The sequence below is a fragment of the Giraffa tippelskirchi genome, chromosome 8, assembly GCF_054371585.1.
Source record: "Giraffa tippelskirchi isolate mGirTip1 chromosome 8, T2T-mGirTip1v1.2.pri, whole genome shotgun sequence".
NCBI classification, from domain to species: domain Eukaryota; kingdom Metazoa; phylum Chordata; class Mammalia; order Artiodactyla; family Giraffidae; genus Giraffa; species Giraffa tippelskirchi.
In genome coordinates this window covers 90,256,725-90,284,585 of record NC_137282.1, presented here as the reverse complement: position 1 = coordinate 90,284,585, position 27,861 = coordinate 90,256,725, and the positions used below count along the sequence as shown (strand labels likewise).

At 37.7% G+C, this 27,861-nt stretch overlaps 1 long non-coding RNA gene and 1 pseudogene across 1 annotated transcript in view; one reads left to right on the top strand and one right to left on the bottom strand.

Moving 5' to 3' along the window:
* The window catches only part of LOC145517994 (uncharacterized), an 84,248-nt gene that overhangs the window by 5,731 nt on the left and 50,656 nt on the right, over window positions 1-27,861 (top strand). The gene's annotated exons all lie outside the window — the stretch shown is intronic.
* LOC145519088 (transcriptional adapter 2-alpha pseudogene) lies at window positions 19,722-21,032 on the bottom strand (annotated as a pseudogene).

The following is a 27,861-nucleotide window of genomic DNA, read 5'->3' as shown; positions in this document are numbered from 1 at the left end:
TTTTACAAAATATATTTTGTAAGCAAAACCTAACCTATGGTATTGGATTAGATTCCTGAAATGACATTACCTGGATAAATCTATTCATTGAACATGGTGGTCAGTACGGTTTTCTTTGGGTGTGTACATGCAGAGAATCATCCTCATTCTCTCCTCACAGAATGCTTCAAGCAAGTGCCAGAAATTGGACTGAGAATGGGAAGAAGGAGATTTTACTTTGTTTGGCTTCTTCTAGATGATGAGTGAAATTTCACAGTCATATCCATCTTACTTTTAATAGGTTGCCATCTTTAAAGAAACTTGTCATCTTCTGAAGTGGACAGAAATTGCTTAGAACTGTTAGGTAGTTAGAATAGGAAAAACGAGTCCAGAATGGCAGTGGCTAAAAGACAAGGAAGGGAAAAGCCCACAAAAATACAGCAAAGGAAGCTCCAAGGACCGGAGTGAGGACCCCAGGTAGAACAAACAGTGTTCCTGGCTCGCCCAGTTTACATATGGCAGGCCCAGGGGGGAGGAGAAAAAACAAATGAAAAGAGGAGCCAAAGGGCCGGGGTCTCTCTCTTCTCTTAGCGTCCTTTAGCGTCCTTTGGGTCAGCATGCCCTCATGCCTAGAGGATGTATTTTCCTTTATTTTCTAAATAAAATGGAGCTGTAACACTGATCTGTCTGAGAGCTGTAACACTGACCTTTCCGAAAACTGTGACACCATCTGTCCGAGGGCTTTAACGTCTGTTGATCCAAATTTTTGTTGTGACGAGACAAAACTGAGAAAATTACACACTTCCCTGACAGAGCAACTGGTTCCTCTTTTTCCCTAAAGAGAAGGTAACCAGACAGTGTACCTGTCTTTTATAGCTGGTACAGCATGTAGTTAACAGTTTATATTTGATTTACCTGCACACAGCTCAGTAGACCTTAGTATTTTTTTTTTTTAATGTACCATTAGGTTAGCAAGATGACTTATATAAGATCTTAAGAAAGAGCCTGAATTCCATTTGGATTTCCATCTGAGCTTTTTAAAATGCTGATGCACTGGCAGGCGCTTACATGAACACTTGATATTGTTCTTTGACACCACCTTAGACTAAAATACACCTTTCTTTGTGTTTTGCATACTCCATGGGAAACCACAAATGTAATGAGCTGCCAGAAGCAAAGATCAGCAAGGCTATAAAAAGACAAACAACCCAAGGTACCAAATGTTTCTTCTCTGGTTGGAAATTTTGCTCAGAGCAAAAATGATGAAAATGAGAGCAAAGGCTGCACCAAAACAATGCAGACTTTTAAAATAAAAAGGAGATGTGAACTTTGTGAGAATATATCCTCACCTTTTTGTTGCTTTCCTCAAATATCCTTTACTTGATAATGCCCTGTTATCATGCGGTACTTAAGCAAATGATATTGGGACTCAGGCAATTCTGAAGAAAATACGCTTTCTTAAGGTAGTTGGAAAACTGTATGAAAAAAAATGTTTTGAAAGATTTGTGCATAGAATGAAAACATTTTGGCTGTTAACATTTGTCAGATATTTGTAGCAGTTTACTTTGCTCAAAGCAGTAGTTGCTCTGTGTATATATTCATGTATACTTTTTAACATATTTTTTAAAGTCTTTGAAGACAAATAAGTTTAATCTTATCTGAAATGCATTTTTTACATTATAGGCTGGATATATTAGAGTACTGTGGCAAGATCTGAAATGGTTGTTTTAATTAGAGGAAAGAATATATTTTAAAAGTGAAGTAGTCTTTAAAAAATTTCATGTATCATGTGGATATAATACACAAGATATTTTTAGGTCATACTCTTAATTAGCAGAAACAGATAGTTTCTTGCACATTTTGCTCAATTTTTAGGCAGTAGGCCTCTACTCCAGCCCCTGGAGATTAATCATGATTTGTAGAATTAAGGTAATCCCTAAATTCTCCAGTGGGCTTCCCTGGTGGCTCGGTAGTAAAGAACCCACCTGCCAGTGCAGGAGATGCAGGTTTGACCCCTGGGTCAGGAAGATCCCCTGGAGAAGGAAATGGCAACACCCTCCATATTTTTGCCTGGAGAATCCCAAGGACAGAGGAGCCTGGTGAATGAACTACAGTCCATGGAGTCACCAGAGAGTCAGATACAACTTAGTGACTAAATAGCAACAACAACTGAATTCTTCACTAGTGATTGAATACACAATCAGGGTACAGTGGTGGGTGAATGATTCAATTTTGGCCAATTAAATGTAAAGAGAAGTCTGCTGGAGTGGGGGGTCTCTGGAAAGGCTTTGATTCCTTAATAAGGGCAGATATGACTTTCTTCTTAACCGCATCTTCCAGCCTTAAGCAAGAGCTTAATGCCTGGAGCCAGTGTGGCCATATTTTAGTTGAGAGGCAATGTTAGCAGGAGGATGAGAAGTCAACAGCTAAGGATAATGACCTGCAAATAGAAAGTGCCTGTGTACTGACAGCATTTTCAAGCAGCTAATCTTTTTTTTTTTTTGCAGCTAATCATTTTTATGCTTATTTGGAGACTTCTTAGATATGAAAAATAAAGTATTTTTGGTTAAGGTGATATCAGTTTAGCTCTCTATTATTTTAGGCTGAGAATTATCCTGAATACAAGTAGCTTCTGTTGATTTATATTTTAATTTCATTTAATTTTAAAAATTAACAGGCAGTAAAATTGCCTTTTGGGAGGTACAGCTCTGTGAATTTTATAAATTTGTGTAAACACTACAACAGCAACGTACTGTTTACACAAATTACATGAAGAGCTCTGTGAATCCCCAAATCTCCCTCTTGCTACCCCTTTGTAGTAATACCCTGCCCCTACTTCTAAACTTTGGCACCCAATAATTTGTTCTCTGTCACTACAGATGTCTTTTTGAGAATATCATAAAAATTGAATTGTACAGTACACAACATTTTGAGACTAGTTTAATTCACTCACCATAATGTTTTTGAGATTTATTCAAAGCACTGCATGTATTGAGTTTGTTCATTTTTACTGTTGAGTTCATTGCATAAAAGTACCACAGTTTGTTTAATCATTAACCCTACTAAAGGACATTGGGTTGTTCTCAGTTTTGGAGGGTTATAAGTAGAGCTGTTGAAAATGTCTGTGAAAAAATTTTTATGTAAACATATGTTTTCATTATGCTAGGGCAAACACTTAGTGGAAGTTCTGAGTCATATGGTAAATATATCCATATTTCACATTGTAAGAAACTGTCAAACTGTTTTCAAGAATAGCTGTTCCATTTTGCATTTTAATAATGAATGAGAGTTTCAGTTGTTCCACATCCAAACTAGTGCTTTACATTGTCAGAAATTTACAATTTAAAATAATTTTAATATGTAGTAATCACCATAGACCTCTTCATTTATTTATGCTATCTTTAATTTTTCATCAGTTTTTCACTTTTCAGCATTCAGATGTTTTTTTATATTCATTCTTAATAATTTCATTTTTAGAGATATTGTACATACTATTATTTTTTAATTTTGGTTTATAATTGTTCCAATTTCCAATTGGTAATATATAGAAATATATTGTGTATTTTCCTTGTATTATATGATTTTGCTTTACTCACAAATTAGCTCTAGGAGTTTCAAAAATAGATTTGTTATGATTTTTTACATAGACAATCATGTTATTAATGAGTAGGAAAAATCTTATTTCTTCCTTTTCAGTCCATACACCTTTAATTTCTATTTGGTGGCTTACTTCACTGATTAGGACTTCTAGTAAGATGTTGAATAGGGGTGGTGAAAACCAACATCCTTATCTTGTTCACAGTGTTAGAGGCAAATCATTCAGTTTTTCATCTTTAAATAAGATATTCACTGAAAGTTTCTAAATACTTTTTAAAATAAGATAGAAGAAATTCCTTTATATTCTGAGTTAGCTGAGAGTTTTTATTAGGAATAAATTTTGAATTTTGTCAAATGTTTTTTCTACATGAAATGATAATTTTTTTTTTTTTTACTATTAATGTGAGCGATTATATAGATTGATTTTCAAATACTAAACCAGCCTTTGCATACCTCATAGCTCAGTTGGTAAAGAATCCACCTGCAATTCAGGAGCTGTTGCTGCTGCTGCTAAGTCGCTTCAGTCGTGTCCGACTCTGTGCGACCCCATAGATGGCAGCCCACCAGGCTCCACCGTCCCTGGGATTCTCCAGGCAAGAATACTGGAGTGGGTTGCCATTTCCTTCTCCAGCGCATGACAGGGAAAAGTGAAAGTGAAGTTGCTCAGGAGACCCTGGTTCAATTACTGGGTCAGGAAGATCCGCTGGAGAAGGATAGGCTACCCACTCCAGTATTCTTGGGCTTCCCTTGTCACTCAGCTGGTAAAGAATCCGCCTGCAATGCGGAAGACCTGGGTTCAATCCTTGGGTTGGGAAGATCCCCTGGAGAAGGGAAAGGCTACCCACTCCAATATTCTGGCCTGGAGAATTCCATGGACTGTATAGTCCATGGGGTCGCAAAGAGTCAGACAGGAGTAAGCTACTTTACTTTGCATTCTAACTATAATTCTCCACTTGGTTGTGGTTTATTGTGCTTTTAATATATTGCTAGATTTAATTTGTGAATATTTTGCTGAAGACTTTTTTGCTTCTTTACTTGTGAGAAATATTGGTAGGTATTTGTTTCTTCTTATCCTGTCTGCCCAGCTGTGGTGTCAGATTAATGCTGGAGTTCAGAAAATGACTTAGAAAGTGTTCTCTACTCTTCTATTTTCAGGAAGATGTTTTATAAGATTGATCTTATTTTTTCCTTATATGTTTGGCAAAGTCATCAGCAAAAAATCCAGACCTGTAGATTTCCTTAAAAGAAGATTTTAAACTATTGACTCATTTTTTTTAGTAGTTATAAAACTATTCAGATTATTTATTTAATTTTAGATTAGTTTTGGTAGTTAAGTTTTCAAGGAATTGGTCCATTTTATCTAAGTTGTTGAATTTATGTGTGTAGAGTTGTTTATAGTATTCCATAATGGCCATTTTAATGTCTGCATGCTCTGTAGTGATATTCTTTCTCTAATTCTCCACATTGGGAATTTATGTCTTCTGTATTTTTTTCTTCGTGTGTCTTGCTAGGATTTTATCAATTTTATTAATCAATTTTTAGGTTCATTAATTTCCTTTATTAGTTTTGTTTTCTATTTCATTAATTTCTATTCTTTTTCTTTTTTCTAAGATAGTAGTTCCCAGTTTTTTCAAATATTAAGCATTTTTAACCAATCTATTTTTAAATTTTTAAAATCTTGACACTACAAAACTATACTGACATTTATTAACATTCAACTCTTACATTTCTTATCAACAAACAGAAATAAAATTCAGAAGCCAAAAGCCTAGAACAAAGCTGTTTAAAACAGGGAAAAGCTTGTAAAACTAATATGGATCCTAGCATTAACAGCTGAGCAGGGAATGTGATTTTTAAATTCTTAGCAGATGATAAAGTTGTGTAGAAACTGAACACTTACAAATTATTTAAAACAGAATCAGAAATCACACAATTGGATTATGGGAAAACAGCAGAAACTACTTATGAGTGAGCCTACACTATTCCAGCTATACCCCATGACCTTGCAGAGGAAAGCCTGACATTAGTTAGATATTGGTTCAGACTAATACTGTCAGAAGAACCAGTGATAGTAACTTGCCTACCAGAAGAGCTTTCCACTGGATTGGCATTCAAGTATTTTTAAAAATGCTTTCTCTCTGTTAAACAAAATGCATAATTTCTGTTGATCTCTTTTAAAGTTTTATCTATTCTTTACTCTCTCAGCTCTGATTATTGAGCCCATCAAATGATATTTTAAAATTTTGGTTATTGTTTCAGTTAGAAAATTTCAATTTGATTTTCTGTGTAACTTCTGTTTCTTAGTAGTATGTTTCTAGCTTCCCATTCATTTCAAGAGTTTTTCTGTCTTTATTTTTTGTAAGATTTAAAAAGAAAAAAACAGCTTCATTAAAGTCTTTGTCAAACAAGTCCTGGTATCTCTGTCAACTTGGTGTTGGTAAGTGTTGATTGTCTCTTTTCCATGCAGACTTAGATTTCCCTGACTCTTCATATCCAAGTAATTTTGGATTTTATCATGGACATTTTGCTTTATGAGATACTGAGTCTCTTAAAGTTTTATTAGAAATATTTACATTTTTGTTTTAGCTGGAAAAACACTCAATGCCACTCAGACCCAAAGTTCCAGTTTGCCCTTCTTTGATTGTGTTTACAACATCAGTTCTATTTCAAAGCCTTTACAGTGCTCTTTGTATCTGCCACATGTGTGTGCTACCCAGTGGCCAGTCTGAGATCTAGACAGTGATCTATATCTTACTTGTTTTCAAAAAGTCTGTGATATATTGTTTAGGGTCAAAAGTGTATATAACAGCTCAGTGGTGAGTTCAGTAGTTCATAAGCTCATTTATAAGGATTATTTTCCAATACTCTCCCTCTTTATAATCTCATTAATATTTTCTGATTCCCCAGGAATCCTCTGGCTTGAAATATGGGATTTTATTTGCCCTGTTCTTCCACTCATTTCCTTTGAATGTGATCATGTCTGGAGCCAAACAGTGGAATCACAGTGACATAAAAGCAGTCGATACACTCCCCACATCTTGGGTTCATGGTTCCATTTATCAGAGGGAATATATGTCCTCTCCCTAGTGCCCTCATGAGTCATCATGGGCTGGGGCAAGAGGCAACAGTGAGAAGAAAGAGGGAGCTATCCACTTTTCTTTCTGAGCATTATGAGGCCACTTTCCTAATCCTCCTACCTGACTTGATGTCTTCTCACCATAGCTTATTGTGTGTGCTGATGTCCACATACAGATCCAAAATTTTGTTGAAACCAGATAAGAAAATACTGATGTTCTCAGATAGCTGCTCCATCTATTATGTCTAGAATTTATAGATGCATTCAGTAAGAGAGACAAGATGAAGGATGATTGCTGAAACAAGAGAATAATCTCATTATTTTTCATTTATTTCTAAAAATGTTCTGTGCTTAGTATTGTTATGAGTCTCGTCATTCAAAACTAACAGTTAAACCTGTCTTCCATCCAATAGGCAAGCACCCTGCAGATGCTTATCATATCAGACCAACCAGGAATCACAAATTCATATTCAGAGAGAAGACAAGGTTGGTGGTAAGTCTGATTTATAGAAATTAATCATTCTGTTCTTCCCATTTCTACATCTTTAATGGTATCACCATGTGTATCATTATATCTTAATATTAATAACAGCTATGATGACTGGTGTTTACCATGTAAATGCGTCTCTTGTTTTATATAATTTGATCGTTACTATTAACAGCATACAATAGAGTGCTATTTTTGACATGGAAAAGTTGGAGTTTCAAAAATTTAATACCTCAAATATCAGACAACTAGAAAAAAATGTGCTACCAGGATTCAAACAGGAGTTATTGACACCAGTATTTATTCTCTTGGTCAGTCTGTGCTATTTACTTCACATGTAACTCATATTATTCATGAGTACAATCAAGCTATGTATTGCTAAAACTGAAGTACATATTCAGCTAAGTTTATAGTTCTGGCTTATTAAATCTTCTCAGTTAATAAGGAGTTTTCATATTACTAAAACAACTTAAAAACTAGAGTACATCCTTATAAAAGTGTTATAAAAATTGTTATTATACTCTACATGTAAAATATGTCAGTCAATTCTTGCCATATAACAAGCTCTTGCTATCTTTTCATACCTTTTCCAACTTATTTCTTTAAAGTCATTATATTAAATTATATTTGTTACAGTTTCAGACATTATGTCCTGTGGTATCCATCATATCAATAAAAAAAGCGATAAAGATAACAAACACTTTAGTGTATTCTAATACAATTCGATACCCCATATAATAATGATGTTGAAGATTCTGTTCTGCCAAATGGCTGCATGGTCACTGAAGTTTGTTCAGCCAGTGATCTGTTCAGCATAATGTAACTGGAAGGTATTTCCTTTGTCAAAACTTACCTTCTTCAAGAAACCACTAATGAGAAGAAAGGAAAAGTTGCCCTTTCATATATGCAATATCTCTGTCTTTCTGTCTTCACACACACATGCATGCACACACATAAAATATTACTGTGATTAACAGTACAAATATGTAGTCAATGCACTTAGATTGAATTTCAGTCTAGCCATTACTAGCTGACCCCCAGTAAGAAATTTATCTTGATGAACATTAGTACTCTCATCTACAAAATGGTGATAATGATATTACCTTTCTCATAGTTTTGAGCACTGAATAATATATTGCATAAAAATCATCTGGCCATGTGCCTAGATACTGTGTAATCTTTCTACATTTCATTATTTATTCATATATATGTTTTATTCTGAATTTTTTATGTTGCATTAGTATTTTTACTACCATTGGAGCACTGCATTATTTCCATGAAGGCATATAATTATACATATATCTATGAAGCATGATGTTTGATTGAATAAAGGGAAAAAATGTTTTGTTATTTCTTAGGGGTTTGTCTAAGTCTGGGGTCAAAAAATCAAATGATCTCAGAAAGTGCCAGGGAGATTGTGCACATGTATAAGAAGGCTAGGGTAGAATAAGGGAAAGTGGTATCAACTACAGCAAACTGGTGAATACATGATCCTTGTAAAGGCATTCAGTTATACAGATACATCTGCCTGCAGGCATTCCACCTATAAGCCCTGAGTTTGCATCTCTTGACATTGAGAGGTGTGGGAAATCCCTGATTTATACAATTAATGCTATCAGTGTGATATTTGAAAAAAAAGTGAAAGAAGGGAATAATAGAAATTGTATATTCAAAGTTTGCACATTTTAAGTTAAAATTCATGAACTTCTCATTGTCAGTCTTTTGATGTGAGTCAGTTGTCTCTCATTTGAGTATGCAAAATAATGACTGTCATTTTTCTGGAATAAATCACACTATATTCTACAGCTCTGATTTTTAGTTTCATGAAAATAAAATGGGAAATTAAGTCAGTTTTGAAGTAATCTGAAGGCAGAATCTTTTTAGATTTTATGATTTTTTTTCCTCCCAATATTAATCATATGTAATTTGGTGGCATCTTTATTTTTTATTATTGCATTCCTCAAAAATTTCTAAAACTTCCAAAAGAATTTTGACAGAAGTAGCAACATTATTTATTTGGAAGAAAATATTTAACTAAATTTTATCATTTCAATTATAATTCAAGGGAAATAAAAGTTTTGAAATGATACAAATGCCTCTATTTATATTATTTATGCTTTATCTCTCTATATATGATTCTTTTATATATATTCTTTATATGTGTGCATGTACATACCAAGTCTCTTCAGTTGTGTCCGACTGATTGTGACCCTATGGACTGTAGCCCGCCAGGCTCTCTGTCCATGGGATTCTCCAGGCAAGAATACTGCAGTGGATTGTCATGCCCTCCTCCAGGGGATCTTCACCATCCAGGGATCAAACCTGCATCTCTTATGTCTCCTGTATTGGCAGGTGGGTTCTTTACCACTAGTGCCACTTGGGAAGCCCCTATGCTCTCTATGTATTCTCTCATATATATATATATTTTTTTCACACACATACCTACTAATATTTACTAGGAGTGGTTTAGGAAACTAGGAATGATATTTATTATTATTAACATGATATTTATTTCCCTGTAATAATGAAACATGAAGTCAGCTTAAAACCACATATTTTAACTTGAAACTTCAGAAGTTACAATAATCTAAACTTTCTTTAAAATACCTTCCGTTTAAATTTAGGAGGAAATCATGCCAATTTTGGGCTTCCCTGGTGGCTCAGACGTTAAAGAATCCGCCTGCAATGTGGGAAACCTGGGTTCCATCCATGGGTTGGGAAAATCCCCTGGAGGAGGGCTTGGCAACCCACTCCAATATTCTTACCTGGAGAATCCCCTTGGACAGAGAAACCTGGTGGGTTACAATTCATAGGGCTGCAGAGTCAAGGACGACTGAGCGACTAAGCACAGCACAGCATACGCCAATTTTATTTCAAAACATTTAATTCAACAATCACTCTTTTTAGGTTTATAAGACTTGTCAGTTAATAAACAGTATTTTATTAAACACTTCATCTATTAGACACTGTGCTAGTCTCTGAGCACACAACAATGGAGAAGGTAGAATTAGCTCCTGACCTTGTAGTACTTACAGGAAGAATGCTGTTAAAGAAATAATTATAAGAGCTGTATGTGATATGGAGAAGTACAGGATGATTTGGTAGTCTGAAATATGAGACTTAGAAGGGATGTTAAAGACTGTATCTATCCCTAAAATCTCTTCTAAGTGGTATTTTGGCCTATGATTGAATCCTCGTGATGGAAATCCATGGTCAGCTACTTAGTCCATTTGTTTCAGAAAAAATCAACAATTTTTAGCCTAGCAAACTTGGACTTCCCCACTCATTTGGGCTTCTCCACTCATTTGAGTACAGTGCTGAGACAGATGACAAAATGCCTGAAAAAAAAATCTGGTGGCACCACATGCTATAGTTCTTAAATTCTTGACTCGTGTGAAAATAAAATTTTCAATACTGTAGCAGTTTCCATTGCTATGTCAACATTTTAGAGATGGGGCTTTTTTCTATGTGTCTGATCTCTAAACCATATATCTGAGAATCAAGTTACTTTTCTTAAATCATTTATCCCTTGTAGCACTTTGACCATGTCATATTCTTTATATAGAAGGCCCTGATTCTCTTGCTTTTCTAATGCCACAGTGGTAGAACTGCAATGTCAGATTCAAATTTGTTATTTCTCTCTTGATTGTCTTAGTCAGAGGTGAATAAAGTATGTGGTGCTCATGTGTAGTGACCTTGCAAAAGAATTTGTTCTGTAGCCTCAAACAACAGTCATTTGTTGTTTGGAGTGAGTCATTAATTTTATCTGACAGATTGAAGATGGTAGGGGAATTAAGGTGCAGCCTACAGACCACCTGTCTCAGATGACTTAACCAATGACATCATTTTGCTTTTACTGTCCAATCATATTTGTTCTAATCTCTGACCAGTGCATGCTAGCTCCAGAAGATACTTTTCCAAATGACCTGAATCGAGACTAATAACCTTTATATCTGAGTTTTCCATCTGTCCTACATGATGAGTAGAGATTGAACCTGATTAATATTTTACAGTCTGCATTCACAACTACTTGGGAGAAGTAACGAAAAAGTCATAATTCATTGAATAGGACCTGTTTTGTGTGTGTTTTAAATTGTTTTTCTCTCTCTTAAAAATTTGCATCTTTATTTTGGGAAGAACTCCAATATATAAGAAACTCCCCTTCTCCCTGTATCTTTCCAGTTTATTGCAATTATGTTGGCTGTATTGTATCTTAATTTTAAGCTATTTCACAAGGCATTACGTTATTTGTTTAATAGCCTCACCAAAATGATGATATTGATATGAATGAAGGGTAGTTCAGCAGCACTCAGGGCTGCTGAGGGTAGCATGCTAATCCAACATAAATGAATCTGGGAAAGATAAGATAGATCTGCTTTCATTTTGTTCAGAAAATAAGCCATTACATAAAAGTTTTAAGGTTATTTAGGGGTTTTAGGGGTATATACACTTCTCATAAATGGAAGGAATGTATTAATGAAAAGAGAGAAAGAGAGAGGGAGCATAAAACCAATTATTATTACTTACTTACCACTGATGTCTGGTAGTAAAGTGGTCATTATTTAATCTAGTAACCAATTTACATTTAGTGAGGGCTCACTATATTTAAGACAGTGAGAATAAGGTACACTGCCTGCAGCATATCTTAAAGGTTCACACAATTAAGTTGAGAACACAAATATTTATCGATTTAAGTAGAGTCTACAGGATATGTGAACAGACTGATGAAACTAACACCAGAGAATCAAGAGAGACCTCTCTGAGGGCTCAATGGCTAGACTGAGATCTGAAGGATAAATGGAACTTTAGTGACTCATCTGTGCATACCTAGCACCTCTCAGACAGTAAAGAATCTGCAATGTGGGAGACCTGAGTTCAATCCCTGGGTCAGAAAGATCCCCTGGAAAAGGAAATGTCAACCCACTCAATATTTTTGTCTGGAGAATTCCATGGACAGAGGAGCCTGGCAAGCTACAGTCCATGAGGTCACAGTCGGACATGACTGAGCAACTAACACTTTCACTTTTACTTATCATATGCATTCAGAGATAGTACCTTTCTCCATCAGCGATGGCACTCTTCCCTACCCCAGCAGAAAATTATGATTCTGGGTCTGAATCCAGATTATAAAGTAAGAAGATCCTGAGCTTACCTCCTCCCATGGGCACACCAGCATTGCCACTACTTACAGAACAACCATCTCTGAGAATGACCTGAAGACTAGCAGAAAAAATGTTCCACAACAATATATATAAAGAAAGGGCCACAACAAGATAGGTAGGAGGAGTGGAGATATGGTCTAGTCAGGACCCGTATCCCCAGTACTGTGAACCAGAAAAGTGGAAGGAAAGTCACAACTACGGAAGTCTTCCTTGAGGAGCAAGGAATCTGACCCTCACTCAGGCTCACCACCCTGGGAGTCTGTACCAGGAATATGAGCCCCCAAAATGTTGGGCTTTGAAAACTAAGCAGGGCTTATGTTCAGAGAGCCAAACAACTGTGGGAAACTGAGACTCCATTCTTAAAGAGCACATGCAGAAGTTCACTCAATCTGCGTCCCAATGTAGAGGCAGCAATTTGAAAGGTGCCACTTGCTAAACTTGAAGAGAGATAAGAGGCAGCTGTAACACTCCCTGGGGACTGAGATTCTGGCAGCAGTAATTTTTGTGATCTTATTCTACTTTGCAGACAGCTGTACTAGAGGGGTGCCATTTTGAAATGCTCCTTCTAGACTGTTACATCCAGGGATCTGCAGTGGTTTTGCAACACCAGATCTCATAGCCAGTTGTGCTAGGGGCTTGCCTTGCCTACCAGGACCTCTTCAGTGGTTGTGAACTGGGGATCTCTGCCCCCTAGCAGCAGTAACATACCATTGTTCCTTACACCCAGTCACATTGAGGGCCTACCCTACTTGCAGTGAACCTACAGTCATACACTGCTGGTCATTGCAGCCAGCTGGGCCAGGAGCCAGCCCTGAATACCAGTGTGAGTGTAGCAGTCAGCACCACCACAACAGAAATTTGCATACAGCTCACATTGGGAATACCTGTTACACATCTGGCTCTGGTGGCCAGAGGGGGGTGTGCTTCTGTGTCCCTGAGGACATCTACTACATAAGACCACTTCTCCAAGGTTGAGAGATATAACTTACCTACAAAATACAAAGAAGTAAACACAGAGAATTAGGCAAAATGGGAGACAGAAGAATATGTTCCAAATGAAAGACCAAGACAAAACCTCAGAAAAAGGACTAAACAAAATGGAAATATTTTGATAGACTCAATAAAAAGTTCAGGATGATGGTCATAAATATGGTCACAGAACTTGGGATAAAAATGGATGAACACCATGAGAATTTCAACAGAGATAAAAAATGTATAAAGAATCAACCAGAACTGAAGAATACAACTGAAATAAAAAGTACACTAGAGGGAATCAACAGTAGATTAGATGATATAGAAGAATGGACCAGAGATCTAGAAGACAAGAGTAGGGGAAATAATGCAAGCTGAAAAGAAAAAAGTATGAGAAAAATGAGTATAGTTTAAAGGACCTTGGGGATAACATCAAGTGCACAAATACTCACATTATAGGGGTCTTAGAAGGAGAAGAGATAGAGAAAGGGGCAGAGAAGTTTTTGAAGAAATAATAGCTGAAAACATCCTTAACCTGGCAAGGAAACAGACATCTAGGGACACAGAAAGTCCCAAACAAGATGAATCTAGAGGTCCACACCAAGACATACTATAATTAAAATGAAAAAAAGCAAAGATAAAGAAACTAATAATGGCAATGGAGACACAACTAGTTAGGTACAAGGGAGCTCCCAGAATACAATACACTGACTTTTCAGCAGAAACTGCAGGTTAGAAGGAAGTGGAATGATATGATAGGGAAAAAATTGACAGCCAAGAGTACTTGACCTGGCAAGATTATCATTTAGAGTTTTATATACAAGCAAAACCTGAAGGAGTTCATCACCACTAAATTGGCCTTACAAGAAATGTTAAAAGGATTACTCTAAGTGGAGAAGAGATGGCTACAACTGGAAATAAGAAAATTATGAAAGAAAAAAATTTCATGTAGAGGCAAACATATAGTAACATTACAAAACTAGTAAGAAGGTTAAAAGACAAAAGTAGTAAAAATCATCCAAATCTATAATAACCACTTACAGAATATGCAAAATAAAAACATGTAAAATATAATATCAAAAATATAAAAACTTGGAGAGTATGAAAATATAAGGCTTTTAAAATGGATCTCAACTTAAGAGATAGCCTAAAAGGGACAACCATATATATATATATGGTTATAACCTATAACCATAAAATGTATATAATATATAACCTATAACCTATAATATATAACGTATATATATGTATGTGTGTGTATATGTATATACACATAGGTTTTAGGCAAATATGGAAAACTCAGCAGTGGCCACAGGACTGGAAAAGGTCAGTTTTCATTCCAATCCCTAAGAAAGGCAATGCCAAAGAATGCTCAAACTGCCGCACAATTGCACTCTTCTCATACACTAGTAAAGTAATGCTCAAAATTCTCCAAGACAGGCTTCAGCAATACATAAACCGTGAACTTCCAGATGTTCAAGCTGGTTTTAGAAAAGGCAGAGGAACCAGAGATCAAATTGCCAACATCCGATGGATAATCAAAAAAGCAAGAGAGTTCCAGAAAAACATCTATTTCTGCTTTATTGACTATGCCAAAGCCTTTGACTATGTGGATCACAATAAACTGTGGAAAATCCTGCAAGAGATGGGAATACCAGACCATCTGACCTGTCCCTTGAGAAACCTGTATGCAGGTCAGGAAGCAACAGTTAGAACTGGACATGGAACAACAAAGTGGTTCCAAATAGGACAAGGAGTACATCAAGGCTGTATATTGTCACCCTGCTTATTTAACTTATATGCAGAGTACATCATGAGAAATGCTGGACTGGAAGAAACACAAGCTGGAATCAAGATGCCAGGAGAAATATCAATAACCTCAGATATGCGGATGACACCACCCTTATGGCAGAAAGTGAAGAAGAACTAAAGAGCCTCTTGATGAAGGTGAAAGAGGAGAGTGAAAAAGTTGGCTTGAAGCTCAAAGTTCAGAAAACTAAGATCATGGCATCTGGTCCCATCACTCCATGGGAAATAGATGGGGAAACAGTGTAAACAGTGTCAGACTTTATTTTTTGGGGCTCCAAAATCACTGCTGATGGTGATTGCAGCCATGAAATTAAAAGACGCTTACTCCTTGGAAGGAAGGTTATGGCCAACCTAGACAGCATATTTAAAAGCAGAGACATTACTTTGCCAACAAAAGTCCGTCTAGTCAAGGCTATGGTTTTTCCAGTGGTCATGTATGGATGAGAGTTGGACGGTGAAGAAAGCTGAGCACTGAAGAATTGATGCTTTTGAACTGTGGTGTTGGAGAAGACTCTTGAGAGTCCCTTGGACTGCAAGGAGATCCAATCAATCCATCCTAAAAGAGATCAATCCTGGGTGTTCATTGGAAGGACTGATGTTGAAGCTGAAACTCCAATACTTTGTCCACCTCATGCGAAGGGTTGACTCATTGGAAAAGACCCTAATGCTGGGTAGGATTGGGGGTGGGAGGAGAAGGGGACGATGGAGGATGAGATGGTTGGATGGCATCACCGACTCAATGGACATGGGTTTGGGTAGACTCCAGGAGTTGGTGATGGACAGAGAGGCCTGGCGTGCTGCAATTCATGGGGTCGCAAAGAGTCGGACACAACTGAGGGACTGAACTGAACTGAACAGTACTACCCAAAGCAGTCTACAAATTCAGTGTAATCCCTATCAGATTACCAATGGAAATTTTCATAGAATTAGAACAAAATTTTTTTTACAACTTATAGAGAAATAGAAAAAAACCCCACATAGCCAAATCAATCTTGAGAAAGAAAATGGAGCTGGAGGAATCAGGCTCCCTGGCTTCAGACTATAATACAAAGCTACAGTAATCAAGACAGTATGGTACTGGCACATTACCAAAAAAATAGATCAATGGAACAGTATAGAAAGCCCATAGGTAAACCCACATACCTAATCTGTGACAAAGGATACAAGAATATACGATAGAGAAAAGACAGTTTCACCAATAAGTGGTGCTGGGAAAACTGGATAGCTACATGTAAAAGAATGAAATTAGAACACTCTCTAACACCGTACACACACACACACACACACACACACACACAAACCTCAAAATGGATTAAAGACATAAAAGTAAGGCCAGACACTAAAACTCTTAGAGGAAAACATAGGCATAACACTCTCTGACATAAATTGCAGCAAGATCTTTTGTCACCCATATCCTGGAGTAATGAAAATAAAAACAAAAATAAACAAAAGGGACCTAGTTAAACCTAAAAGTTTTTTCACAACAAAAGAAACCGTAAACAAAACAAAAAGACAATCTTCAGAATGAGAGAAAATATTTGCAAGTGAGGCAACTGATGAAAGATTAATCTCTAAAATATACAAACAGCACATGTAGCTCAATAATAAAAAGAACAGCCTGGTGAAAAAATGGCAGAAGACCTAAATAGATATTTCTCCAAAGAAGACATACAGATAGAAAACAAACACATGAAAAGATTCTCAGTATCACTAATTATTAGAGATTTGCAAATCAAAACTACAATGAGGTATCACCTCACACCGATCAGAATGGTTGTCATCAAAAAATCTACAAGCAATAAATGCTAGAGAGGATGTGGAGAAAAGGGAACCCTCTTACACTATTGATGAGAATATAAATTTGTGTGGCCACTATGGTAGACAGCATGGAGATTCTTAAATAAATTAAACATAGAACTACCATACCAATTCCACTCTTTACAAAGAGTGTACATCTATACAAAGATGTAAAAGATCTTTTACATCTATACAAAGAAAACAAAACTCACTAATTTGAAGAAATATATGCATCCCTTTGTTCATCACAGTGGTTTATAGTTGCCAAAACTTGGAGGCCAGCTAAGTGTTCATTGATAGGTGAATGGATAAAGAAGATGCTGTTAATGTATGAAATGGAATATTAGTCATGAGAAAGAATGAAATCTTTCCATTTACAACAACATAGATGGATTGATAATGTATTAAGTAAAGTGAAATAAGCCAGACAGAGAAAGACAAATCCTGTATAATTTCACTTGTATGTGGAACATAAAAACAAATTAGTGAACAAAACAAAGCAGAAACAGACTCATAGATACAAGTAATAAACTGGTGGGTTGCCAGAGGAGAGGCAGATGGAGGAATGAATAAAATTGGCAAAGGAGATTAATAAGTATAAACTTTTGCACAGCACAGCATTTACACTCAGTTGTGTCTGACTCTGTGCGACCCCGTTGACTATACAGTCCATGGAATTCTCCAGGCCAGAATATTGGAGTGAGTAGCCTTTCCCTTCTCCAGGGGATCTTCCCAACCCAGGGACTGAACCCAAGTCTCCTGCATTACAGCCAGATTCTTTACCAGGTGAAACACAAGGGAAGCCCACAAATACTGTAGTGGGTAGTCGATCCCTTCTCCAGCGGATCTTCCCAACCCAGGAATTGAACCAGGGTTTCCTGCATTGCAGGTGGATTCTTTACCAACTGAGCTATCAGGGAAGCCCAGGACAAACTTCTAGTCATATACTAAATAAGTCGTGGGGAGGTAATGTACAGCATAGGGAATATAGTCAACAATAATTTAAAACTTTGTATGGTGATAGATGGTTACTAGACTTATGGAGGTCATTTCAGAATGTGTATGTGTTGAACAACTATATTGTTCACCTGCAACAAATATTATAGTCAATTATATAGTCAGTTGAAAAAAAAGGAAAAGAAAGTTCTTGTTCAGATTTCTAATCATACTGCCTCATGTTATGCTGTCTGACTACTGTGGGGCCTAAAACCTTACAGTTTTCTGTTGGCAAAATCATGGCATTCACTTCTAAGTTCAGTTGCTATTGATCTAAAGATGAGCATAGCATAGCCAAAGCTGGGAAAAATCATTGTTTTTCCCTTGAATTTTTCTTAGTTTAACCTAAAGTATAATTTCTTTTTCTTCTCTGATCTCAAGACATGACCAGTAGTACCGTAGTACTAGTAGTTCCCCTAGTAGTGAAAAATATCTTTAAAATATCAACTTTCCTTGTAGGAAGCTGGACTTCCCTGGTGGCTCAGACAGTAAAGAATCTGCCTACATTTCAGGAAACCTGGGTTCGATCCCTGGGTGGGGAAGATCCCCTGGAGAAAGGCCTGGCAACCCACTCCAGTATTCTTGCCTGGGAAATCCCCATGGACAGAGGAGCCTGGTGGGCTACAGTCCATGGGGTTGCAAGAATCAGACACGAATGAGTGAATAAAATACCAACAGTCTTCACTAACTGAAGAGAAGATAGTCCTCCTCTGGAGCAGTAGAGACCTCAGTGTTATCCTAAGCATGTGATCTTTACATGGAAACCTTTAGATTTTTTCTGGGTCATTCTTCTCCAGCTGAGTATGGTTTGGGAGTATAAAGCTGGAAATAAGCATGGTTATCTTAGAAAGTGTTGGTTTTATTCAAAGATTTATGAAAACGGCTAGTAATTTAACTTGTACATAGCTGAAGCCATTTTTACTTCAAAAGAAGCATTGATATATTAAGGAGAAGAATACAAAATTTGCAAGCATTTTTAAAGGTTACACTGGGACTTTAAATATTTCAAATTTTAGATGGCACCTTTGTGTTGTGCCCACAGGCTCCCTGAGGGCTGTATTAAATTTTCTAGGCCATGAACTCAATGGAAAACTTAGCAGGATTATCTCAGGTGCTTCTTGATTAAACAGTAATAAAAATCTGGCTATTTGCATTCTTCATCCTAGTTTTTTTTTTCTTTTTTTTAAAGTAGCAAAACATTTTAATCCATTCATTCTAAAACTAGCAGAGACATTTTATATCCAGTGCTACCTACTCAAAAAGTCTTCTGCAAATGAGAGAGTCAGACTGCAGATTACAGAGCCAGACATTCAAGTTCAAGGTACAGTTTGGGACAAGACCATCATGGGGGAGGTTTTCCTCCTTTCTGCTCATAAGTATAAGTTGTTAGCTTAAAAAGAAAACCTCAAACAGAAGGAGAAAGGTTTCTTTCTATATAGCCTCTTTATTTTACATCTGTCTGTAATGTTTGAAGGCAAAACAGATAATCAGAAAACCAACCCGCAAGCAGGTATGAGGGTCTGAGCTGGACTCCTGGGGCTACAGACTGGTTTAGTTCTATTTCTACCAATACTGTGATGTGAGGTACTGTGGTTCTTGTTTTAGTTACAAGAGGTGTTAGGAATGAATGCCCACACTCAATTAATAATAGCTTATCTAGCACATAACTCTGCAGCATAATACCAACAACAGGAGTATTTTAAAGCAGGGTGGAGAAGAAAGTAGACACTAATACAACTGAAGATTTCCTTTTTTCTTTCCTTCTTTTATCAATGAGAATTCAGTTAAAAAATGAGGCTCCAGAATGCTCTTGTGGCCCTTTGGCCCACCACACTCCTGGGGAGCCTCAGGCTTTGGTGATGTATCCTTCTCAGTTGAGGAAATCATAGATTCTCTGGGTTTTGTTCATGTCTATCTTGATGAGTGCTCTTGCCTGTGCCAGTTTCAAGCCCCCTTGCTTATTACATTTGTTGAATGGAGCAGATTTGTATTCTAAATAGGCTCCTGGGACCAACCTCACCATCTGACAGAGCTCCTTTTCTTTTTCACTCAACTTCTCTGTGCCAGGGAGGTTCAAGTGCAGTGCACTTCATCTACCTGAATTCGAAGTCATTCGAACAGAAGGACTCAAGCCAGAATCAATGTCAGCCTGCTGGCAGAGCCACTGCTGGCAGGAGCTGCTGTCCTGGATGTACTGGAGGACCTCGGAGTGCATTGTGCGTTTGAGGCGTTCCTCTTCTTGAGTCTTCTTGAGGTGATTGTAGGTTCTGGCGCTACAAAAATTGGTAATGTCTGCCATCCTATATTCTTGGAGCCTTTTGATTTCTCTTTGGAGTTCAAATTCCAATGCCTGGGTTTCAGTGAGCTTGTCAGGCACCACCGGCCCCATTATCCTTGCAAATCACCTCACCTTTTCATAAAGGTCTTGGACTTCCTTGGGGTGTCCTTGTTCCATTAACTGAAACTTCCTAAGGTTGATTAATCCATGGTCTCATAATTTTTTTCTTCATCTTTGTCTCTCCTTTAACCTGAAATGATAGGTACCTACTATAGCCATCTTCAGAGCGTGTAAAATGTCCCAGTCATCTTCAACAAAATCAGTATCTCTCAAGTCCCAATTTGCATAATTGTCAAACTCCTCAGTGAAATCTGCTTGAGCTGACATGTATCCTGCCATGTCCTGAGAAAGCAAGAAGTCAAAGGCAGGTCGGGGAAGATCATCTGCAGAGTGAAATGGAATGGCAGTGTCATCAGTTTTTGCCTCCTCCACTTGCTTCAGGTTCAGCAGGGTAGATGTGAACAGAGGGTTATTGATGAAATGGTTCATATAGTGCTTCTCATGCTCCTCCTTGGTCTTGGTGCACATCTGATTGGTTACATCTGCCAATTTCCAAAGCCACAGTCCATCACAGCTTGTAAAAGGGCCATTTCTTCTTGAGAAGTCCAGCTAGGGTCAAGAACAGGAAAATCTGAGGTCATTATTTCATAAGTATGATCACTTTGATGTTTCTTGTACTCAAATCATCGAGTGAAACACAGTAAGCAGAGGAAAAAAGGAAACTGCACACTTGATATAAGGCTCCATGAGATAGGAGGAGCAGCCTCTGCAAGGTGGCTTATCAGAGGGATCATTGCTAAAGGAACCCAAACTGTCCATTCCCCAATTGGCAAAGACTGTTGCTTTGATCTTCTTTAATCTGAGCTACTTCAAAGAGATTTCGGAACCTCACTGCTTCCCTCCCCTCCATCCATCCTAGTGTTTTTTTTTAATTTTTTTAATTTTTTAATTTTTTAAAATAAGTTTATTTATTTTAGTTGGGGGCTAATTACTTTACAATATTGTAGTAGTTTTAAGTAGATAAAGACCTCCCTGTTTCTTCTCTGACAATGTCAACATTTTCTTTGTTTTCTTCTAGTGGTATGACCAAAGGCTAGTGTGAGAGAATCCTAGAGTCTGATTAGTTACTGTGGGCCACATAATTTTCCATTTCTAATTGATAGCCCAGGAATTCACATTAGAAAAAAGCCCAGCAGATGTTATAATTCCTCCCAGGGATCTAGTATACAAGTGCTTACTAAGGACTTTAATGTTGTTTACATTAAAGTTTTTTTATCTCTCTTCTTTTCTTTGAGTACTCTTCCAGCAATCTATTCAGTTCAGTTCAGTCACTCAGTCGTGTCCAACTCTATGTGACCCCATGAATTGCAGCACGCCAGGCCTCCCTGTCCATCACCAACTCCCGGAGTCTACCCAAACCCGTGTCCATCGAGTTGGTGATGCCATCCAACCATCTCATCCTCTGTCGTCCCCTTCTCCTCCTGCCCCCGATCATACCCAGAATTAGAGTCTTTTCCAATGAGTCAACTCTTCGCATGAGGTGGCCAAAGTATTGGAGTTTCAGCTTCAACATCAGTCCTTCCAGGATTGATCTCTTTTAGGATGGATTGATTGGATCTCCTTGCAGTCCAAGGGACTCTAAAGAGTCTTCTCCAACACCACAGTTCAAAGGCATCAATTCTTCGGTGCTCAGCTTTCTTCACCGTCCAACTCTCACATCCATACATGACCACTGGAAAAACCATAGCCTTGACTAGACAGACTTTTGTTGGCAAAGTAACGTCTGCTTTTCAATATGCTATCTAGGTTGGCCATAACCTTCCTTCCAAGGAGTAAGCGTCTTTTAATTTCATGGCTGCAATCACCATCAGCAGTGATTTTGGAGCCCCCAAAAATAAAGTCTGACACAGTTCCCACTGTTTCCCCATCTATTTCCCATGGAGTGATGGGACCAGATGCCATGATCTTAGTTTTCTGAACTTTGAGCTTCAAGCCAACTTTTTCACTCTCTTCTTTCACTTTCATCAAGAGGCTCTTTAGTTCTTCACTTTCTGCCATAAGGGTGGTGTCATCCGCATATCTGAGGTTATTGATATTTCTCCCGGCAATCTTGATTCCAGCTTGTGTTTCTTCCATCCCAGCGTTTCTCATGATGTACTCTGCATATAAGTTAAATAAGCAGGGTGACAATATACAGCCTTGACATACTCCTTTTCCTCTTTGGAACCAGTCTGTTGTTCCATGTCCAGTTCTAACTGTTGCTTCCTGACCTGCATACAGGTTTCTCAAGAGACAGGTCAGATGGTCTGGTATTCCCATCTCTTTCAGGATTTTCCACAGTTTATTGTGATCCACACAGTCAAAGGCTTTGGCATAGTCAATAAAGCAGAAATAGATGTTTTTCTGGAACTCCCTTGCTTTTTCAATGATCCAGCGGATGTTGGCAATTTGATCTCTGGTTCCTCTTCCTTTTCTAAAACCAGCTTGAACATCTGGATGTTCACGGTTCACGTATTGCTGAAGCCTGTCTTGGAGAATTTTGAGCATTACTTTACTAGCATGTGAGATGAGTGCAATTGTGCGGTAGTTTGAGCATTCTTTGGCATTGCTTTTCTTTGGGATTGGAATGAAAACTGACCTTTTCCAGTCCTGTGGCCACTGCTGAGTTTTCCAAATTTGCTGGCATATTGAGTGCAGCACTTTCACAGCATCACCTTTGAGGATTTGAAATAGCTCAACTGGAATTCCATCACCTCCACTAGCTTTGTTCGTAGTGATGCTTTCTAAGGCCCACTTGACTTCACATTCCAGGATGTCTGGCTCTAGGTGAGTGATCACACCATCGTGATTATCTGGGTCGTGAAGATCTTTTTTGTACAGTTCTTCTGTGTATTCTTGCCACCTCTTCTTAATATCTTCTGCTTCTGTTAGATCCATACCATTTCTCTCCTTTATCGAGCCTATCTTTGCATGAAATGTTCCTTTGGTATCTCTAATTTTCTTGAAGAGATCTCTAGTTTTTCCCAATCTGTTGTTTTCCTCTATTTGTTTGCATTGATTGCTGAGGAAGGCTTTCTTATCTCTCCTTGCTATTCTTTGGAACTCTGCATTCAGATGGGAATATCTTTCCTTTTCTCCTTTGCTTTTCACTTCTCTTCTCTTCCCAGCTATCTGTAAGGCCTCCTCAGACAGCCATTTTGCTTTTTTGCATTTTTTTCCCATGAGGATTTTTTTGATCCCTATCTGCTGTACAATGTTACGAACCTCCGTCCATAGTTCATCAAGCACTCTGTCTATCAGATCTAGTCCCTTAAATCTATTTGTCACTTCTACTTTATACTCATAAGGGATTTGATCTAGGTCATACCTGAATGGACTAGTGGTTTTCCCTACTTTCTTCAATTTAGGTCTGAATTTGGCAATAAGCAGTTCATGATCTGAGCCACAGTCTTCTCCCAGTCTTGTTTTTGCTTACTGTATAGAGCTTCTCCATCTTTGGCTGCAAAGGATATAATCAATCTGATTTTGGTGTTGACCATCTGGTGATGTCCACATGTAGAGTCTTCTCTTGTGTTGTTGGAATAGGGTGTTTGCTATTACCAGTGCATTCTCTTGGCAAAACTCTATTAGCCTTTGCCCTGCTTCATTCTGTGCTCCAAGGCCAAATTTGCCTGTTATGCCAGGTGTTTCTTGACTTTCTATATTTATTTACTTTATTCCTAAAATTTCCCCAGAGCTATCTCCTAAATAGACCTTTGCATTAAAATTCTTATTCTTCTTCCATACTGGGTTATAACCATGTGAGTATAAGCCATTAATTCCTCACTCTTATAAATTAGAGAAAGAAATTAAATAGTGTTACATTAAGCCCTGAAAAAGTTTTAAGTCTGAAAAGTGAAGTTAGAACATCTCATGTTATTAGGAGTATGTTGAATACACAGCAGGCTTCCCACATGGCACCACATAAAGAATCAGCCTGCCAATGCAGGAGACACAGGTTGATCCCTAGGTTGGGAATATCCCACGGAGAAGGAAACGGCAACCCACTCCAATATTTTTGCCTTGGAAATTCCCATGGGCAAAGGAGCCTGTTGGGTTACAGTCTGTGGGCTCTCAGAGTCAGATGTGACTTTTTCACTCTGAAACACGAGTTTTTTCACTCTCCTCTTTCACCCTCATCAAGAGGTAAGATCAAACTGTTAGAGGAAAACATAGGCAGAACACTTGATGACATAAATCAAAGCAAGTTCTTCTATGACCCACATCCTAGAGTAATGGAAATAAAAACAAAAGTAAACAGGTGGGATCTGATTAAACTTGAAAGCTTTTGCAGAGCAAAGGAATCTATAAGCAAGGTGACAAGACAACCCTCAGAATGGGAAAAAAATAATAGCAAATGAAACAACTGACAAAGGATTAATTTCGAAAATATACAGCTTATACAATTCAATACCAGAAAAACAAACAACCCAAAAAAGTGGGAAAAAGACCTAAACAGACATTTCTCCAAAGAAGACATACAGATGGCTAACAAACACATGAAAAGATGCTCAACATCACTCATTATTAGAGAAATGCAAATCAAAACTACAATGAGATATCACCTTACACCAGTCAGAATGGCCCTCATCAAAAAATCTACAAACAATAAATGCTGGAGAGGGTGTGGAGAAAGGGGAACTATACAGCCACAATGGAAGGTGGTATGGAGATTCCTTAAAAATCTAGGAAAAAACCACCATATGACCCAGCAATCCCACTTCTAGGCATATACCCTGAGGAAAACAAAATTCAAAAGACACATGTATCCCATTGTTCATTGCAGCACTATTTACAATAGCTAGAACATGGAAGCAACCTAGATGTCCATCGACTAATGAATGGATAAAGAAGTTGTGGTACGTATACACAATAGAATATTACTCAGTCATAAAAAGGAATGCCTTGGAGTCAATTCTAATGAGGTGGATAAACCTAGAACCTATTATGCAGAGTGAAGTAAGCCAGAAAGAGAAAGATAAATACCGTATTCTAACGCATATATATGGAATCTAGAAAAATGGTACTGAAGAATTTACTTACAGGGCAGCAGTGGAGGAACAGACATAGAGAATAGCCTTGTGGATATGCAGAGAGGGGAGGAGAGTGTGAGATGTATGGAAAGAATAACATGGAATTTTACATTAGAGTAATGTAATTTTACAAAGAGTAACATGGTATTTTACATTACCATATGTAAAATAGATAGCCAACAGGAATTTGCTGTATGGCTAAGAAACTCAAATAGGGGCTCTGTATCAACCTAGAAGGGTGGGATGGGGAGGGAGATGGGAGGACATTTCAAAAGGGAGGGGATATATGTATACCTATGGCTGATTCAGGTTGAGGTTTGACAGAAAATAACAAAATTCTGTAAAGCAATTATCCTCCAATAAAAAAATAAATGAAAAAAAAAAAACAGGCTCTTTAGTTCCTCTTCACTTTCTGCCATTAAAGTGGTATCATTTGCATATCTGAGGTTGTTGATATTTATTCCAGAAATCTTGATTCTAGCTTGTGCTTATTCCAGCCTGGCATTTTGCATGATGTACTCTGCATAGAAGTTAAATATGTAGGATGACAATATACAGCATTACCAGCATATACACTGTTGGGAGCCATTCTGGAACTACTGCCGGGTGACAAAGTCACGGCACCAATCAAGAAGAAACTGCAAAGCGGTTTCTCTCCAGGATCGGAACCTTCCCTCCTTCCTGTTTCTATGCTTTTGTTGTGGCTAACTCTGTTTCATTCTTTGATGGCTGGAGTTGTAGGGGCTTCCATGATGAGATCATGAGAGTTCAATAAAAAGAAATATGATCCCTTGCCCCAGAGAAACATTCCAAAAACGATTAAACCTACTGAGGCCCCTGACTGGTGGGTCCCTAACATTCAGCCAGGGAATAAGGTCATGATCATTTGGAAAACAAGCCCTAAGCCTATTGTGACCTGGCCTCATGAGGAGATTGTTATTGATGACTGGAAAACTTGGGTCATGTATCAGGGAAAGTTACAGAAACTAAGCCAATTTCCTTTTCCCCTCAAAATCTAAGCACAAACAGAAAAGATATATATATAAATTGCATTGTAAATAGTATCTAGGTAAACTGCAAAAGATTTCCCCTTGCCAGAAATAGTCTTGTGGTATGTGGGTAGATGGTAAACAAGCCACCACTGACAATGGCTGTACTATGAAAAACTTTGCCCTTAGCCATCACTATAGTTTTTAGTCATTGAAGCAAGACACTGTACTCACTGTAGTAGCAGGCTGTACAAAATAAACAGATGGAGTAATATGATTTATAGATTATGTTTTAGTAAAATAAAAATAGGTTTCGGGGTAAACATGTAACCAAAATGTGACAATAGACTAGGAAAAAACTTTTAACACATCTTAGAATCAGGGGATGTTGATCTAAATGGAAAAATATTGTAAGAATCATTACGTAGAAGATCATATGCTATATAAATAGAGACTAAAGCAATAAAGAGTGTGGTCTTTAGGCCATCATCAAAAAAAAAACTCTCTGTCTCTTTTCCTTTCGCCGACGCCGTTCATCCCTTGGGGACCCCTGGACCAGCTGGAGCGGGACTCCGGCAATACACAACATCTAACAAAACAAAAATGAAAAATTACTTAAAATGTACTTTCTTCCAGTATTCAGTATGTGTGATTTGTGAAGAAAGAGTTAAAAAATAGGGAAATTGAGTCTGAGAATGCAACCAAGCTAATCTTACACTGACCAAATTTTAAAAGGTAAATATAGGCTTAAACAGAATCAGACAGCAGTAGAAGTGTAGCTCTCTTTATAAATATATAAAGGTGGATTTTTCAAAATGCAAAGTGCATATGGAAACATAGTTTCTATACTGGATAATCATTTCACTGAGACCTTATCTTCATTTGCCATTTGGTATCCAGTATCAAGTGACTCCTAAAAATTTAGGAGGATTGTTTGTTCATAGGCTTGAATGAATAGCCAATTATCTCTGACAAAAAATATTCAGTGTTCATGAGTGGATTGACACACTGGTGAAAAGTTCTTCAAAGTTGTTGTTGTTTGGTCACTAACTCGTGTCTGACCCTTTACCCATGAATGGCAGCACAGCAGGCCTCCCTGTCCTTCACTCTCTCCCTGAGTTTGCTCAAGCTCATGTCCATTGAGTTGGGGATGCCATCCAAACAGCTCATCCTCTGTCATCCCCTTCTCCCCCTGGCCTCAATCTTTCCCAGCATCAGGGTCCTTCCAATGAGCCAGCTCTTTGCATCAGGTGGCCAAAGTATTGGAGCTTCAGCTTCAGTATCAGCCCTTCCAATGAATATTCAGAGTTGGTCAGTTGCTGAGTTGTGTCTGACTCTTTGTGACCCCATGGACAACAGCACACCAGGCCTCCCTGTTCCTCACTATCTCCCGGAGTTTGCCCAAGTTCATGTCCATTGAATTGGTGATGCTATCCAACATCAGAGTTGGTTTCCTTTAAAAGTTAATCTTCTAATATTTGTGAACCATTTTCCTTAAATTATCTTTTCTTTGGTTTAGTTTTTAGTCCTTATACATGCATGTCATATTTTCTTAACTGACACATATTTATCTATGTGTTCTTTAAT